Consider the following 19,379-nt stretch of genomic DNA (forward strand, 5'->3'; position numbering starts at 1 on the left):
AACTTTCCTTCTACATACCCAAGTAACCTTTAAGTTCAGCAAAGCAGGCCTTGCTGCTCATTCCAAAATGAGGTGCCCCAATGCTGGGCCTTCTCTGTAGCACTGCCCACCCTCAGGAAAACCCCTTTTTGTGCAGCTGGAGAGGTAGAAAATGTGACATCTTTTAAACACATCCTGAAAATGCACTTGTTCACCCAGGCTTTCCCTGGGCTGTAAGTAAGGGCCTTCCTAGATGAGGCCTTAGCGCGCTTTATGGGCCGGTTTCCCTGCTGTGCGTCCAGATGATGCACAGGGGAATCCGGCGCCAGGCCGCACTGAGTCCTTCTCTAACGCGCCATAAGCGAAGTCGCATCAGGCCGGGTCTGCGAAACGTCTAGGAAGGTCTGTGGCTTTTTGCGGCTACTCGCTTGCGAGTAGCCGCAAAAAGCCATGGACCTGGCACAGCGCTCATATGAGCGCTGTGCCCATCGTGCCGGGGGGGTGATCCGGGGGGGGGGAGATGGGGGAGGGAAGGCCGGACCGGCAGGAGAGGGGATGCTGGAGGGCAACGACCGGGAGATGGCGAGGGGGGGCGGAGGGCGACGACCGGGAGACGGCGAGGGGATGGCAGAGGGCGACGACCGGGAGATGGTGAGGGGGGGCAGAGGGCGACGACCGGGAGATGGTGAGGGGGGGCGGAGGGCGACGACCGGGAGACGGCGAGGGAGGGCGGATGGGGGGGGGCTTAAATAAAAAAAAACTTACCTTCTCCGGCGGCTTTGGGCCCCACATGGCCCCTTAAAAAAAAAAAAACCATGGCCGACGCTGCAGGGTTTGCGTCGTCCCTACGCGTCGGCCATGTAGGAGGCTGGGCAGCGCGCTTTAAAGTTAGCGCACCGTCGCCCCGCCTCCCTGCCGGCTTATCCCGGCAGGTCTAGCAAAGCCCTAAGTTAATCACACTTCTCATTTTACTACTCCTTGAATTGTTTTTACCGTAGTTGGAAGCGTTTTTAATGTTGTTTGATATTGTGTTTTTAATATTGCATTTAATATTTACTATATATAGGGAACCACTATGGGATTTGATTGTATTCGGCTGTATACAAGTGTCACAAATAATAAAACACATTTCTTAATGTTTTTTATTCTGTTTTTATTCTTATTTTATTTGTCTACAGCTCCAAAATTCTGAATGGGGAGCAGTATATAAATATTGTAAATAAAATTAATTAATTAATTAATTTAAAGGCACAATTCCAACAAGTAAAAAAGGTAGAAGACAATGTAAGAAGCCACTGTGGCTCCAAAAAACACTTAGAGATTATCTGAAAACGAAAACGAACACATATAGGCTACAAAAGAAGAGTACAGACAGGTAACACAGAAGTGCAGAATGGCATCAGAAAGGCTAAAACTGAGAATGTGTTGTGGTTAGAAAGTGATGCTCAAAGCAACAAAAAGCTTTCTTTGGATATATGCAGAGTAAAAGATAAGAGGAAAGAAATGGGGGTTCAACTACTCAGTGAGGATGGCAAAAGAAAAGGCAGAAGTGCTCAATTCCTACTTAGGCTCAGTCTTCTCCCGAAAGAGAATCTATGACCGACCCACCCCTGGGAAATGTGAAGTACAAGGATTGCAGCTTGAGATTGATAGACAATGGCCAAGGAACACCTAATTACTTTGAACGAGTTCAAAGTCTGAATGAACTGCATCCTACAGTAATAAAGGAACTGGCAAAAGAACTCTCAGAACCATTGTCAATTATCTTTGTGAAATCATGGAGGACAGGTGAAGTGCTGGATGATTGGAGGAGGGCTAATGTTGTCCCTGTCTTCAAAAAGGGCAAAGAGGAGAAACCTGCGTACTATGGACCAGTCAGTCTGACATAAATCCCTGGGAAACTTTTTGGAGCACATTATAATGACATTGATCTTGAAAACAATATGATGATTAATAGAAGCCAACATGGATTTGACAAGAACAAATCCTGCCAGACTAATTTGATCTCATTTTTTTATCGGGTAACCTCCTTTGTGGACTGTGGGAATGCTGTGGACGTCATAGATCTTGATTTCAGCAAAGCTTTTGACAAAGTGCCCCATGATATTCTGATTAACAAACTAGCTAAAAGTGGGCTAAGATGGAACAACTATTAGGTGGATCCATAGTTGGTTACAGAATTGGACTCAAAGAATGCTTATCAATGGTACCTTCTCAAACTGGGGCAGGGGAGGTAACGAGTGGGATACCGCAGTGCTCAGTAATGGTCCCAGTGCCCTTCAACATTTTTATTAATGATTTGGATGAGGAGGTGCAGGGAACACTTATGAAATATGCAGATGACATAAAATTGGATGAAATAGTAATACCCTGGAAGACAGAAACAAAGTTCACAGGGACCTTGATAGGCTGGAGTGCTGGGCTGAAAACAACAAAATGAAATTTAATAGGGATAATACACATAGGAAAAAGAAACCAAATGCACAGCTACAAGATGGGGGATACTTGCTTCAGCAATACAAGTGAGAAGGAATTGTAGATCAAAAGCTGAATATGAGCCAACAGTGTAATGTTGCTGTAAACAAGGCAAATGTTATTTTGGGCTGTGTTAATAGAGGAATAACTCCCAAATTGTGTGAGGTACTGGTTCCCCTCTATTCAGCCCTGGTTAAGCCTCACCTTGAATACTGCGTCCAGTTCCGGGCACCACATTTCAAGGACAATGCAGACAAGCTGGAAGGGGTTCAGAGGAAGGCAGCGAGGATGATCAGGGGTCTGGAAACAAAGCCCTCTGAGGAAAGACTGAAAGAACTGGGCATGTTTAGCCTTGGGAAGAGAAGACTGAAGTGAGTCATGATAATACTCTTCAAATACTTGAAAGGTTGTCACACAGGTGGCCAGGATCTCTTCTCGATCATCCCAGAGTGCAGGACACAGAATAATGGGCTCAAGTTACAGGAAGCCAGATTCTGACTGGATATCAGGAAAAACTTCCTGACTGTTAGAGCAGTACGACAATGGAACCAGTTAGCTATGGAGGTAGTGAGCTCTCCCTCATTAGAGGCATTCAAGAGGCAGCTGGACAGCCATCTGTCAGGTATTTATTTATTTATTTATTTATTACATTTCTATACCGCCCAATAGCCGGAGCTCTCTGGGCGGTTCTCTGGGCTTTAGTGTGGATTCCTTCACTGAGCAAGGGGTTGGACTCAATGGCCTTATAGGGTTATAAATCCCACCATCTACAGCCTGTGTGGTTGCCACCAAGTTGGTTTAAATAATTAGAGGGCACCAGGGCATCTGGATCACACCAGGTTGGGTAGAACTGGTTTAAATAATTAGAAGATGGGGGTTGTTCTTACAAATTGTTCAATAGCATGCCGTTATTACAAAACACAGAGTTTACTTTAAGATGGGGAATATTATGTTTCTCCTAAATCAGGAGAGCTGCCTACAGACTGTGGACTCAAACAAGTAATTTGGTAGAAACCATCAATGACGAGTAGCTGTTAATAATTCCTATCCAGTGAGGTGAACCCTGACAAAAGCCCCCTTAGTGGAACTGCAGTCCTGTGATTTGCAGCTGGCTGTTTCTTTTCCTGTCTTTAAATAATCACTTCAAATTTTTGCTCTTTCAGCCAGCATCTCCTATTCGATTTTAAATCATTTTAATCACAGCTGTTTGGCACAGAAATATTGTGTGTGGTCTACTTCAATCTGGAATAATTAGGCACAGTAATTTCAACCCCTACTGTTTGTTTCCTGCAAATGCGATTCCAATTAGCTGCTTCCCATTTCAATTCCATTCATAGATTGTGGGTAAGAGGAGTAAATAAGTGGAGCATAGAGCCACCTTCAGAGAGCAACTTGACTTCTAGGTGCATCTGCAAAATGGGTTACTCAGAACATATCCTAAACAATGAATTGAGGTGCATGAGTTGTTATGAAGCCTTTAAAAATATTTTGAGTTTTTTGAAAGAAAAATGCTTTTTAAATTTCCAGGTTGAACTTTGTTCAGCACGGAAATTGATATGCAGACTCACGGTTATAAAAGATTTAATATTGCGTTATCAGCGATTGAGATCTTCTGACCAATGTTCCCCTGTGGCTTAATTTGTGTAATGAGCCATGAGTAAGCTTATGACCAAGTACAGAATGCTCTCTTATCTCATTGGGGTTTTTTTGTCATGATAGATGATTGAGCCCCTGAACAGGTGCAGAGTGCATTTTCCCCCCACCATTTGATTGTTTGGAAGCATGTGTGTCTTGGTTTTCCCAGCAGCAAGTCAAGAACCAATTGAAAAAGTACCCCAAATACTTCCTCCAAACTGTGACTGTCATTTACCTCTGAGGGACAAGTATACCCTGATAAACTTGTAAGTGGATTTTGTGAGTTTTAGGCCTAATTTACACCAAGCAGGATATTGCACTATGAAAGTGGTATATAAAAGGCAGGAGCCACACTACTGCTTTATAGCGGTATTGAAGTGCACTGACAATTGTTGGGGCCCATTGACACTTACCATATACCACTTTCATACCGCAATAACCTGCTTGGTGTGGCTCCTGCGTTTTACATACCACTTTCATACCACTTTCATAGTGGAATATCCTGCTTGGTGTAGATTAGGCCTCAGTTTCCCCAATCTGAAGACGTTAAAGTGAAAAAAATTGCATGCTTTGTTAGTTGGATGCTTCCTTTTTTTTTCTTGTAGAAATACAAGAAATACAAGATACAAAGGTCACAGAATGGAATGTACTGGGACCGAGGCAGTAAGGATATTAGCATTTAGAGACAATGAATTATTGGACTGTAAATGCATGCTGACTTTAATTTATGGTCCTTTTGACAGAGAGGGATGAGGGAGACACTACACGATAATAAAGTGATAATCCTGAACAAAATATTATATATTAACACAACCAGAGGGGATAAATCAAGGCATGTGCTCACAGGAAAATAAGTAACAAAAGAACATCAAGGTTCCTAGTTTGCATATAATGAGAAATACCCAGATAGAAAGATAAAAGTGTACATAGAAGTTAAAATGTGCATACCAGATAAGCAGCATCGATTCTATTCAATTCAAAGGAAAGGAACTTTCCAGGGCCAGCCCGAGACATTTTACTGCCTGAGGCAAAGGACACGAAGGCACTCCCTTCCATTCCATGTACAGAAGCCAACTGGACTGGTGTTTGAACCTGACCTGGGGGGGATCTACACTACTGCTTTCAAGCACTTTATAACAGTATTGACAACTGTTGGGGCCCAGGACACACTGCATATACAGGTTTCAAAATGTTTTCAAAGCGCTTTAAAGTGCTTTAAAGCACTTTAAAAGCAGTAGTATAGATCCCCCCCAGTGCTGGCAACCGGATAAGGTCTTCCATCACACCTGAGGGGAGCAGGTTAGTTTAGGGGCTGCAGTTTGTGTGGCACTCACAGCTTTGTTCTACAAGGGAGTGGAATGACCGGGGTAGGTGGGTCACGAGAAATAGGGAGGGGACTGCCATTTCTGCACACACACACCCAGCCTGAGGTGGTTGCCTCACTATGCTCTATGATAGGGCTGGCACTGAACTAGGGATGGCCATTTTGCAGAAATCCGCACCTGTTTAAGCTCTCTATAATTCCATGGTGTGCCTGACTCAACTTGTATTTGTGATCCGAGCTGTGGCTTTTCCCTGAACTCCAGGGGCTTTTTGTGTTTTGCAGAGCGATGAGGTAGTGCGTCAGCTGTAATTTGTGCAAATAGAGATTTGTGCAAATAATGCAAATTTGTGCAAATTTCAGCAGCAGTGTGCGCAAATGTACACCATGAAAGTTCACCATGGATTATCAGAGGTCTGTAGAACTCAGTTCAAGAATAATTTCTCTCTCTCTCTCTCTCTCTCTCTCTCTCTCTCTAGTAGAAGTGGATCTATGTCAGAGTCAGAACCAAGACTGGCTAAAATGGTTATTTATCTATAATTAAAATATGTTTAAATGGCCTTTTATTTTTGCAGATGCCAGGGTGGTATACAAGAGTATGATTTTTTTTTTAAAAAAAATACTTTTTTTAAAAAAAATGTCATGGACTGAAAATTTTTGATTCACATAAGAAATCAGATTTCCCCCTGCATAGAAAATCATCTTAATTAGTTTTTATTTATTATTCCACCAAAGGAACTCAGGGCAGTGAACATCATTCTCATCTTCCCTATTTTATCTTCATGCCACAGAAAAAGATGAATGCAATGTACAACATTGTAACAACTACATAGCTAACATTATTCATCAAGGTTAGAAATGTTGAATAGATTGACTTTCCAAGATCTTTGTAAACAGAAGGGACTGTGCTCTGTCTCAATATCTATTATTCAAAACAAATGGATCCTCCAGCTGTATATCATTACAGATTTATCTTCTAAGTTTTAGCACAGCAACATAAGCTATCTAGAGAGAAACGTAGAGATATGGGTCATATAATGAAAATACAAAATGATACCCTGCGCTTCAACGGAGGTGTTAACATATGCAAAGTGCAAAGAAAGTACTGTAAAACTGACTAAGTGGCATAAAGGAAATATATTCTTTTAAGATAGCTAATTCAGGGATATTAGTCTTATTATTAACCTACTTATTAGTACGTCCTTTGTTCTCTGTACTAAACTTTCTCCAAAAAGGCAACATTACATCCCTTAGAGGATGCTATTTTAAATGAAGTGTGCATACTGCAACAGGCATTTATTTATTCATTTACATGTAGTTTAGAACTTGGATGGGTGTGAGTTTGTCTGATAATCTTGTGGTGTGTGTGTGTGTGTGTATGTGTGTGAGAGAGTGAGGGCTGTTCTGTTTTATTTTGCTGTTTAATTGCCATTCTGCTGTTTAGTTTATTTTGCTGTTTAAGTAATAACAAATCTAGTATATATTTTATGCATATATAAATAACTAGTTAGATGACACTGCAGTTGCTTGCTCCTGAAGAAGTGAATGGTTTCCATGGATTTCCAGAAGAGAAAATTGTGCAATCAGTAGTACAAATGAAGGCAAAAATTAGTCTTCTCTTTCTCTAATCACCAGTGTCTTGGCCAGGGTAGTATTTTGTCCCAAAGAAAAATCAGAAGGGAGACTTCCATAGTTTTCCAGCACTTGTTTAGTAGCCTCTGATAGTTACTGCTTTTGGATCTGATTATGGTTGCAAGGCTAGTACTGCCTGACTTGATGTCTACTTGCTGCTGCTTACCACATCTGTAAAGCTACAAACATGATGAAGAAACATCGTAAGTCTCTGCTGCTCTCTCAACAGAAGCAAACTAAACCTGTACTAAACTACCTTAGAATCATAGAATAGCAGCGTTGGAAGGGGCCTACAAGACCATCGAGTCCAACCCCCTGCTCAATGCAGGAATCCACCCTAAAGCATCCCTGACAGATGGTTGTCCAGCTGCCTCTTGAATGCTTCTAGTGTGGGAGAGCCCACAACCTCCCTAGGTAGCTGATTCCATTGTCGCGCTGCTCTAACAGTCAGGAAGTTTTTCCTGATGTCCAGCTGGAATCTGGCTTCCTTTAACTTGAGCCCGTTATTCCTTGTCCTGCACTCTGGGAGGATCCTGGCCCTCCTCTGTGTGACAACCTTTTAAGTATTTGAAGAGTGCTATCATGTCTCCCCTCAATCTTCTCTTCTCCAGGCTAAACATGCCCAGTTCTCAACCTTTCTCCCAGTTGGGAAGTACAGAGGGCAAAACACACTTTCCATACAACAGACATACATATAGTGAATATATGTGGGGAGTGGGATCATGTCCTCTATGCGTACGACTAACTGTATGTGTGATCATAGAGCCTGCCTTTTTCAGGGTTCATTATCTTGTGGAGAAATCTTGTATGCATATAGGACAGGAGTGTCAAACTCCTTGTATGCATATAGGAAAGGGGTATCAGCCCAAGAACCATATACAATTTTGGCAAAGCTTTCATGGGGCTGGGAAACCACCAAATGAAAGGAGGGAAGGGGAAGGGGATGTGGCCCAGAGAGCCAGATTGAGACCCCAGGCAGGCCGATTTGACCTGCAGGCCTGAGGTTTAACACCCCTGATTTCAGTTGAGTGCATATAGATCAGAGGATATTGGATGCAATCACAATTCCCTACGCTGTATGTATTTGATGCGTATGTGAAAATGTCTTGAAAGAAACATTATAAGCTTAAAATTATTCATAATAATTACTAGCTGCAGGTTGGATCCTATCTGAACTCAGGATGGCTGAACAAGCAATTTATGTGATTGCTGAGATTCTCTGAATACCACCTCAAAGCTCACCTCCTGTGGAACTTTTAGGAGTGGTGCAGGGGATTACAGATGTAGAGGGCAGTTGGCAGAAATCACAGAGCACCCTTACATGAATGAGGATGAAGGGAGCAAATTAGGATCGAAGCCAAAAACATTAAAAAGTATTTGAAACCTGAACCACCTAGAATGCTAGGGTAAATTTAGCAAAGTTTTAAAAAGTAGCCAGTTAATGATCAAAATGCCCAGATGGATGAATGTTGTAAATCAGCACACCCAAATTAGAAAGATGGTTCCACGACCCATTTCCATACCTTTTAGGATGCTGCCAGTCAAGGCTTTTATGATGCCGTCACCCTACTTCATTCATGGATGCTTATGGGGAATCCGGATGATGATGACTCCTTCCCATGTTTTCCCACCACTTTCCCCATCTTTTCCTTTATTGCGGAAAGCCCACTAAGAGGAAAAGAAGAAAGGACAAAGGAGGAAGTAAAAGTTTGGAAGCTATTCCCATTGGAGGTTCTGTCCAGAAGATAGTGCCTCTTTCCGGTTTTGTTCTAAAAAAAAAATCCAAGCTTCCACCTGGCACACCTCCTCATTGGTTAGGTTCCATGACTGTTCTGATTTCTGAGGACTGTGCCAAGTAGTCTGTAATGATAACATATCAGCCAGTACCACAGCAAAAGTGTTTTTGTTTGTGTGTTTTAACCCTTAGCTAGACCTAAGGTTTATCCTGGGGTCGTTCCAGAGTCATCCCTACCTGCTCCCGGGATATCCTGTGTGTCATTTACATGAACAGGGATGATCCCGGGGTAAACCTTAGGTCTAGCTAAGGCCTTAGTTATTGATAGGATCTTTGGACTTCAGATGGTGACTTTTAAATGTTCCTAAAATGGCGCACATCAGATGTATTTCTGAATATCCTTATGTACATTTAGAGTTAGCAAGTGAATAAGTGCTACTTTGAAACACACACACCTCTATAAAACATACTGAAGCTGCATAATGCTTGTGATTTATACAGAAAGATACATTGGAAGTGCACCTGAAAGGCACTGTATCATCATGAAACTGTAGTTGTCGTTAAAACATCCTCAGGGGAATTGGTAATGTACTAATGGCTGACATCACCAGTTCGGAAACTTTCTAATTTTAGAAAATAGGAGGGAAACCATCCCAATATGTTGGTGTGTGTGTTTTTTAAAGCTGAGAATGATTATATTATATTTAATCCAGTTAAAGTGACCAACAAGGGGGCTTGCAGCATAATGACCAGAAACTGTGTTTGAGCATAATTAAGACAGCTGCATACATTTCCTTGGATATCTTTGTGTTTCCCTTTAATGCGATGATAGGTATGGCGTGCTGCCTCATCGAGTCATTTCCATGGGATCTTAAGGCTATAATTATCATGAAAATTATGCTTTAGGCACGGTGCTGGCTGGTCTTGTTTAAGAAAGCACTAGCAAATTACAGTTTAGGTAGGCAGAGGGCCAAGCTTAGTTTTTATTTATCAGACTCTGATGAATCAGACTAGTCCAGTGAGTTATTAATTTCATTGGTGAGTTATTCATTTCCATTAATGAGGAATGAATGTCACTAAGATAATAATAAAATATGTGGGTCTGACTGAGCCTGGCTCTCAAGGCTTAGAACACTGTAGCTGTGCTGTGATTGTTTGGTTTAAATATCAGTATTCCATTTCAAAACTAAGACCTGGTGGCAGTTAGTTGAAGGAGGTGGTCTGAGAGCATGCCGGAGCCATCTGAGGGCTCATCTACACCAAGCAGGATATTCTACTACGGAAGTGGTCTGAAAGCAGTATATAAAAGGCAGGAGCCACACTACTGCTTTATAGCAGTATTGAAGTGCACTGCAGGAGCTACACTACTGCTTTATAGTGGTACTGAAGTGCACTGACAACTGTTGGGGCCCATGACAAATCTACACCAAGCAGGATATAACACTATGAAAGTGGGCTGAAAGCAGTATATGGTATGTGTCAATGGGTCCCAACAGTTGTCAATGCACTTCAAAACCGCTATAAAGCAATAGTGTGGCTCCTACCTTTTATATACTGCTTTCATACCACTTTCATAGTGGAATATCTTGCTTGGTGTAGATGAGCCCTGTCTCTCCAAGATCCAAATTCTCACTGTTGTTGAAAAATTAGCTAGTTACATTCAAGTAAAAGGAAGAAAGATAAAATATCATTTTATGCAAAACTGGAGGGCTTGTTTTGAGAACTGGAAAAATAAAATCTATGCTTCTGTTAATACAGATTGTATTTTGGATATAATACAATAATAGCACAATCCTATTCATGTATGCATCAAAATGAGACCAACTATATTCAATAGGGCTTCCCCACAAACTGGTGTACATAGCCTTACTGCCTCTGATACCAGAGGTCGCATAGAGGCATCAGGGCTAGTAGCCATAGATACCCTTCTCCTTCAGGAATTTATCTAACCACCTTTTAAAGCGATCTAAATTGGTGGCTGTGATGTCCACCCTCCTTTTACCCAGGCTTTCCCCTATTATCCCTTCATGACTAGGATAATAAACCTAAGGAGTGGGACGTCACTGCCAAATCAGCTGTACCTACTGACTTAGTTAACCTTTTATTACAATTCATGCCAAGTGTGTCAAATTTATCACTGATACTGTTATTTCTAATTTGGGGAAGCGGGTGCTGGCCATTCAATGTTCATGCATGAGGTAGCATAAATGAAAACTGAACTGGCACATGGATTTAACTCAGTAACACAAAATAAAAGTTTATTATTTACAAGATGTTTCAATGTTATAGATTTTATTATTATTTATATATACATTGTTAATTAGCCAAAGCCTGCCTTATTACCCCTCTAAATCCTCCCTCCCTAACTAAGATGGTGCTCCACCAATCTCCTAACAAAGATGGTGCTCCTCAAAACTAACTGTCAAAACAGACAAACCCTCTTGTGATCTCACTCTCTCTCCCCTCCCCAGGTAGAAGTAAAATAGTCAATCACACATGTCCCATCCTGCTTATAGTTAACCCTTTTTTTACCTGTATATACATTTCTTGCAAGCTAGATAGATTCCTATTAATACAATAAAACCTTTATTTATTTATTTATTTATTTATTTATTTATTTATTTATTTATTAATTACATTTCTATACCGCCCAATAGCCGGAGCTCTCTGGGCGGTTCACAAACAACATAATGAGTTGATTTTGTCACAGTGGCCATCACTACGTTTTGTGGTAGTGAATTCCATAGTTTGACTATGGAATTCACATTTACATGTGTAAAGAAGAATTTCTTTTTATCTATCCTGACTCTCCCACAAATGAGCTTCATGGGTGATTCAGGGTTCCAGTATTATGAGAGAGGGAGAAAAATGTCTCCCTATCCACATTCTCCACACCACGCATAATTTTGTACACCTCTAGCATGTCTCTCACTTGGCTTTTCCCCCCAAGCTATACAATCCCAGCTGTTGTAACCTTCCCTCACAGGGAAGTTGCTCCAACCCCTCGATCACTTTAGTTGTCCTTTTCTGCAGTAGTCCTAAGCTCCTGAATTTCTCAGGCACATAAACAATGTTTTTTTTCAGGATCCTGACCATGGAGGCCCTCTGCTCTTCTAGCTCTCATTTGCTGTGGAGACAAACCGACTGCACAGTGTTTTTGCTCTATTTAACGTAGGGTGACCATATGAAAAGGAGGACAGGGCTCCTGTATCGTTAACAGTTGCATAGAAAAGGGAATTTCAGCAGGTGTCATTTGTATATATGGAGAACCTGATGAAATCCTGGATTTTAAGCTGCAGGAGTGACCAGATTTAAAAGAGGGCAGGGCACCTGCAGCTTTAACTGTTGTGATGAAGAGGGAATTTCACCTGGTTCTCCATATATACAAATGACACCTGCTGAAATTCCCTTTTCAATACAACTGTTAAAGTTACAGGAGCCCTGTCCTCCTTTTCATTTGGTCACCGTACGTACATCCCTACACCAGGACAGGCAGAGAGCTGCAAGATTTGGGGGCTTAGCCACCCCCCCTGCAGTTGCAAATAAAGAAGCAGCCATTATACCTCCATTTCTCTTCCTTGTAAAGTTCTCTTCCATTCTTTATCATTCCCTCTTCACCTTAGTGCTTGCCAGGATTTTCAGTTTAGAAGTGAGAAAGGTAGAGGTTTTTGGGAGGGGGACTCCAGTTCCCAGTATCAGTGCATTGTCTCAAACCTGAACATCTTGCTTGTTAAGGCTGGAGAGGACTAGAATTGGTATTGCCAGTCACGTCCTTATCTCATCTCCTATGTGGCTCGTACTTGGGATATGGGGACCAGACAATTTCCTGGGCAGCCCCTGAAATATAAGGTTGATTGGTGGGAAGACCACTGTACATCTGACACTATTTCAAATCAAGAACTGCTCCATATCTGGGGTGTGTGTGTCTTACTTAAAGACCCTCCAAGTCCATGAGCTCCTTTCTATGATAGTGGACATCCCTATGTGTTTACCAGGTAGCATCCATGGACAGCAACAAGCTGCCAAAGTTAAACAGAAACACAGTAACACACACAAACATACACCACAAAAATAGCCCTCTATTTAAAAAACAAAATATTCATGCTGTAGATGTCCACCCAAAGCTGCCTTCGAAATTTACTTCAAGTTCATGCTATCTCTGCAAGAGGTTTAACAGTTTAGGAAATTATTATTATTATTATTATTATTATTATTATGTGTGTGTGTTTTCTATCATGCTCTGATGATCACAAGGAATGGACTAAGCAAGTCGATAAGTTACCAGATGTTTCCATTTAGAAGCTGTGGCTTCCTTAAAAATTAATGACTTTCCTTTTTGGCTTGTGTAATAAAGTAAGTATCTGTTAAACAAGGCCAGAGGTCCCATTTAAAAACTGCTTAGCAAATGCACATGATAATTGATGCCATTTATAAACAAATGCCAAGATCTGCCAGAATAGTAATGCACAACACTCTTCATATGAGTTTTTTTGTGTTTTTTAATGAGCCCTAATCTAGTTCAGTTTACATTAATGGTCGGGGTGCACGCACACGGCCCCAGTAATGCTCATTCAGAGGCTAGAACTAGTTCCTGCGTGTGCTTTCATGTAACTGCTGCTATTTGCATAGTTTACAGTGGCTTCAAAAACAGATGGAGCAGCCATACAGATCATAGAGCCATGAAGACAGCTTCCACTTGGAGACAGATCCACACCTCGTGTCATATCGATACGATCCCGTTATGGTGACACTATATCCCTCTTTCAGATTTATACCTTATAGCATACACAAAGTGGGAAATAACATTAGAAAAGGGTGGGCCTAGACTACTTAGTTATTTTTGTTAAAAATGTATTTATTACATACATTCTGTAGACTCAGTATAAGCACAAAATCCTTGTCCCCTGCACCCAAGCTATTTTAAAGAATGGCCTCTACCTACCCTGTTATTGTTATCTTGGGATCTCTGTGTTTAATCTTCTACATATATCAGGTTAACAGAAAACAATAGAAATATTTCCAGAATGGAATTTGTTTATTTTTTTATTTTATTTAAATCTAAAGATCACAGACACACACTTAAACTATGACAGACTCCAAAATGTCTCAGATTGTTTGGACTGGATGCTTAACACTGAATTATGGCCAACAAGGAACCACAATTTAACATAATGCATAGGGTTAAAATTCGGAATTGGCAGTCCATTCTGATTGATAAAGAGTAAGCAAGCAAAGCTGGGTTGGGGGGTTAGCTTCTTCTTGAGTTAGAATTCCACTCTTACATCAAGAGCATGGCCCATACCTCTCTTAGCTACTGTAGGGCAGCCTGCCCCTCTGCAAATGGGTGGGGAGTGCCAGCATATGGTGCTGCCTTTGGATTTGGCTGGCAGAATGACTAAGGCTGGACCTGGATGTACTAGGTGTTCAGTGCTAATGGCCTGTCCTTCAAATAACTATGCTTTTTGTCATCCTAGTGGGTGGTCTAAACAGAAACAGTACCCCCTAGATTCTCCGTTAATTGAAAAACAAATGCACATTATAGTGAGAATGACTTGATGAGAAGGTTGACTGGCAAAAATTAATTAACTTGCTGCGTAATTGATAATAAGCCACTTTTATCACCCTAGCCAAACAGTTTCTCATGATGGTGCTGAGTTATTGAACACTTCGCTGTAGCTAAAATAACCTTATTAGTCACAGTACACACTGTGGTAAGTGTAGCAGACAACAAATCACTTCTGTTATTTTCTCGGGCTGAAATGACCTTAATACTTATTCCTCTTCCTCCCCCATTTGTTAAAGTATGCTAGCCTTTTATTTTACTTACAGTGGCTTTGATCTCTAATAACCTTCATATCCATCTACTAACATGCAGAAATGAGCAGAACTTTTGTGAACCTTTTTTTTTTCCTCTTGTGTTCAGAAAGGCCCAGCTTAGGTCTGCCAAAACATGCTAGTCAACAAATTTGCTAGTGTTGTCCTTCTGCCCTACCCTCCTTTCCCACACTTACAAATTATGTTTAGGCTGTCCTTAAAGGTGGAACCCTCTCAAGATGGCATATAAGATAAAAATTATACCAAATAAACACAATAAAAATCAATAAATACACATTCAATAGAAGTTCCATAAAAAGAGACATTACCTAAAGCTGAGAAGCTACCACACGTCCCAACACCTTGCCCCCAAATGCTAAATTGGACAGTGGGCAATAATTATCAGAAACCAATGGATCTAAGCTCAGTTTCTTTCTGGGGAACATGGGTGGAAGGAGCTATTGTACTCATGTCCTGCTTGTGGTTCCTGGTCAACAGCTGGTTGGCCACTGTAGGAACAGGATGCTGGACTAGATAGACCCTTGGTCTGATGCAGCAGGGCTCCTCTTATGTTCTTCCACCCCTTCCCTCTAGGAGGCATTAATCACCTCTGAAGTCCAAATACTGAGTTCAGCTCTATCTGATAACACAAGCTAGGGTCCAGGCAGCAAGTGGTGAGTCTCAGTTCTCCAAGCAGTTTATCAATATCCTTAGGCTGAACAAGCTGGAAGAGATCCATGATAACATGATTAGATGGCTCTCTGCTCACATCCAGCTCTGACTCTTTTAAAACCATGATATCTAAGGGCCTTGCTAGACCAGGCCGGCTGAGCCGGTCTGGAGGCGGTGCGACGGTGCGCTGACGTTAGCGCGCGCCGCCCCGGCTTCCAGATGCAGGACGCGCAGGGACGTCGGGATCCCTGCAGTGTCCACCATTTTTTTTTAAGTTTAAAGGGGCCACGTGCAGCCCGAAGACTCCGGACCAGGTAAGTCCGTTTTTTTAAAAAACGAAAAAAAAACCATCCCTGATGCCTGTGCCGTCCGCCCTCCCTGTCCCCAGCCTTGCCCTGGCGGCGGTGCTTGTCCGGGTGGCGGCGCCCGGGGCGATGCTGCCCCCCCCATGCCAGGCCTTGCCCTGGCGGCGGTGGTTGTCCGCTTTCCCGGGTGGCGGTACCCGCCGCTTCCCCTAGCAGCGGCGCACCCCCCCATGCCGGGCATTGCTCGGGCGGCGGTGCCTGCCGCTCTCTCTCTCATCCGCCCTCCCCCCTTGCCATCTCCGATGCCTGCTCTCCCCCCCTCCTGCCGGGTCCGACCTTCCCCCTGCCCCTCTCTTCGATCCCCCCCCCCGGGTCGATGGGCACAGCGCTCGTATGAGTGCTGTGCCAGTCTCTGGCTTTTCCCAGCTACAAAAAGCCGCAAAAAGCCACTGACCTCGCTAGACGTTCCGCAGCCCCAGCCTCAGGCCGGGGCTGCGGAAAAGGCGCATCATAAGCGAATTCGCTTATGGCGCGTTAAGGGAGGTCATCTGGACGCACAGAAGGGAAACCGGGCTTCACAGTGCGCTAAGGCCTCGTTTAGCAAGGCCCTAAATCAGCATGGATACAAGCTACTTTATCTGCAAAATGTCCACCAAATTGATCACAGTGGGCTTTTGAGGATTCAAGTCCCCCATAACCCTGGTTTCTTCAACAACACATTTGAGACTAACATCACATTATTATTACTTTATTTAATTTAAAATATTTCTTGGCTACCTTTCAGGGATGAAGCTGTCCCAAGATGGTACAACAATAAAATACATTATTTATTATTATTATTATTATTATTATTATTATTATTATTATTATTTACCTGCTTCTCCCACTGGATTGAGGCGGGGAACAATATTAAATACAAAAATACCATGAAATACATAAAACTGATTACAACATATAAAACTGATACAATATTAAAATAACAATTGGACATATTAAAATTTGTCTGGGTATGCCTGCCGGAAGAGATCAGTCTAATATAAACTGATGCTGTATTAAAAATTATAAAACCACAATAAAACAGCAATAAAAATATAAAAACAGCAACTACAAACATATCAGGGGAAGGCCAGAGTAAAATAGTATGCTTTCAGGGCCTTCTTAAAAGCCTATAATAATGGTGCCAAAAGACACCCGATGGCAACGTGTTCCAGAGGTGTGGGGCCACTGCAGAAAAGGCCCTCTCTCGTGTGATCACTTACTAGGGTGACCATATGAAAAGGAGGACAGGGCTGCTGTATCTTTAACAGTTGTATTGAAAAGGGAATTTCAGCAGGTGTCATTTGTATCTATGGAGAACCAGGTGAAATTCCCTCTTCATCACAACAGTTAAAGCTGCAGGTGCCCTGCCCTCTTTTAAATTTGGTCACTCTAGTATAGTTCCTGCAGCTTTAATTGTTGTGATGAAGAGGAAATTTCACCTGGTTCTCCATAGATATAAATGACACCTGCTGAAATTCTCTTTTCAATACAACCGTTAAAGATACAGGCGCCCTGTCCTTCTTTTCATATGGTTACCCTATCACTTACTGAACTACTCTCACAGATGGGTAAATGAAAAAGACGTCTTCTTGCAGATCTTAAAGTGCAGGCAGGCTGATATGGGTGAAGGCGGTCCTTCAAGCAATTTGGTCCCAAACCATTTAAGGCTTTAAAGGTCAGAAAAGGTTGGAAACACACTGGTAAAAAATACAGCTGGCACAGTATAGGTGTTATATGATTGAATCGCCTCACCCCCACCAACACATGGGAAGCCACATTCTGCACCAACTGAAATTTCTGAACTGTCTTCAAAGGCAGCCCCACATAAAAAGCATTACAGTAGTCCAGCCTGGATGTCACTAGTACATGGATAATGGAGGCAAGGTCCATCGGCTCCAGATGGACTCACAGCTGGCATATAAGCCTAGGATGGTAAAATGTACCCTGGGACATTGCAGCCACCTGAGGTTCCCCAGTTTCACAGAGTCCTGGAAGACTCCCAGACAACACACTTTGTATTTCGCAGGCCTGCAATCCCATCTGATATAATCTATATGAATCTTAGTTAGAAGTTGAATAAGAAATATACTGCTCTCTGGAGTTCTAGAATTCATTCTAATGGTTTTTGAGGCAATTCTCTAACTTGTGTTGGGAATTGGTTTGAATTATTTAATTGTCTTTAAAAAGGTTAACTTTTTAAATGCCAATTTTATAAATTTCAAGAATTTGTCTAACGGAAAACTAAGGAAATAAGCCAAATGATTTCTTCTTCCCACCCCAATGTTCAACCTTGTTGTGCATAATGATTTCTCCATATGAGATTTCTCCATATGCCACTAAGATTTTAAATAGCATTGTCTGAAAAAAATTCTTTATTTTCTATTACTTGACCAGCTGGTCTGTTTTGTAATGATTTTTTTTTTATTAGCATAGATAACACTCCATTGTGATGGTTTAAAGGAAAGGGGTTGGTACTTCCTTATTTTGGCAGTCAACTAGCACTTTGCAGAACCATAGAATTCATTTAGCCCAGAAGATATTTGTAACATGAAGCAGCCTTGACAGATGTCTTTCTAACTATTCCATAACTTACCTAGCAAGTTTATTGTCTTCATTAACTGTTCTTATTGCTATGATAATATTTACCCAAATACACCTTGTGGTGATTCAATCCCTTTGCCTGGTGGGCAGGTCGAGTGATTAATATTCCCCACCCCGCCCAAGAGATACTTGGGTTGGATCCAGGATCTGCCTTATGTGGACAGCTCACAGAAATGCCTCCACTAGGTTTTCAAGGATCCCCTCCTTCTTCCTGCCCGACAGCTCACCCCATTCAGCAGCTGTCCCCCAAACCTCTGTGTAGCATCTGAAGGGGGCTGAGTGGGGAGGAAGAGGGAGGAAATTCTGCTTCTCCCTGCTCAGTTGCATGCATGTACGTCTGGATCCAACCCCTTAAGAATATTTTATCAAATAATCATACTCTGCTTTATTTTAATCTTTAGTTCAGCAAAATGTAAGTGCAATTACTTTTCTTCAGATTGGAGCCATGATGTTTACTCATAGGTCCTCCTGTCCTTTCTTTTTCTTAATTTTGAAATGCTCTGAGCTGTGGTAAACTACAATTTGATCATTCCTCTTGCACCCCAATACTAAATGTACATACTTGCAAATAAACTCCTATAATTTCCCATGGAATGCATCCAGATATGCTTAGGAACTTCTTATATTGATTTGGCTTTGCAGAATTAACATGATCAAAAAATAGTTCAGTTTCTCAATATCTCTACCTATAAAGCGGAAAGTATGACCTGAAATGTTGACCCACTTCCACATATGGTACTGCCTTAATTCTGTTCACCCAGACAGGTCTTCATGTACATGGATCAGAAAAAATCTAAAAATATGTATTTTGGGATTTTAAGTACTTGTAAAGAATTTTTTTAAAAAAACTAGGTTTACACCTAGCATGCCTTGGGCAGAACTCCCAGCATGCCTTGGTTGGGGGCCAGACTTACTAGGTTTTGGTGGCCATTGTGATTCCTAAGCTCAGTCTCAAGCAGTCAACCCAATTCCACATAAATGGGCTGCATCCATTTGTGGTGCCTCCTCCCACCTGTCACATGTGGTTTTAAAATCATAATAACTATATACAACAGCATGTCTTTGAGAGGCAAAGCATGCTCCAAGCCCCCCCCCCCGTCCTGATATTGGTTTTCTCACAAACTGAGGGAAGCACATGCACATCCTTCACCCTTAAAAGGGAGGGAGGGAG

At 41.9% G+C, this 19,379-nt stretch overlaps 1 protein-coding gene across 1 annotated transcript in view; it reads left to right on the top strand.

Annotated features, from left to right (window-relative positions):
• The window catches only part of ALK (ALK receptor tyrosine kinase), a 710,717-nt gene that overhangs the window by 263,415 nt on the left and 427,923 nt on the right, over positions 1-19,379 (top strand). The gene's annotated exons all lie outside the window — the stretch shown is intronic.

This window comes from Elgaria multicarinata, chromosome 4 (genome assembly GCF_023053635.1).
Source record: "Elgaria multicarinata webbii isolate HBS135686 ecotype San Diego chromosome 4, rElgMul1.1.pri, whole genome shotgun sequence".
NCBI lineage: Eukaryota > Metazoa > Chordata > Lepidosauria > Squamata > Anguidae > Elgaria > Elgaria multicarinata.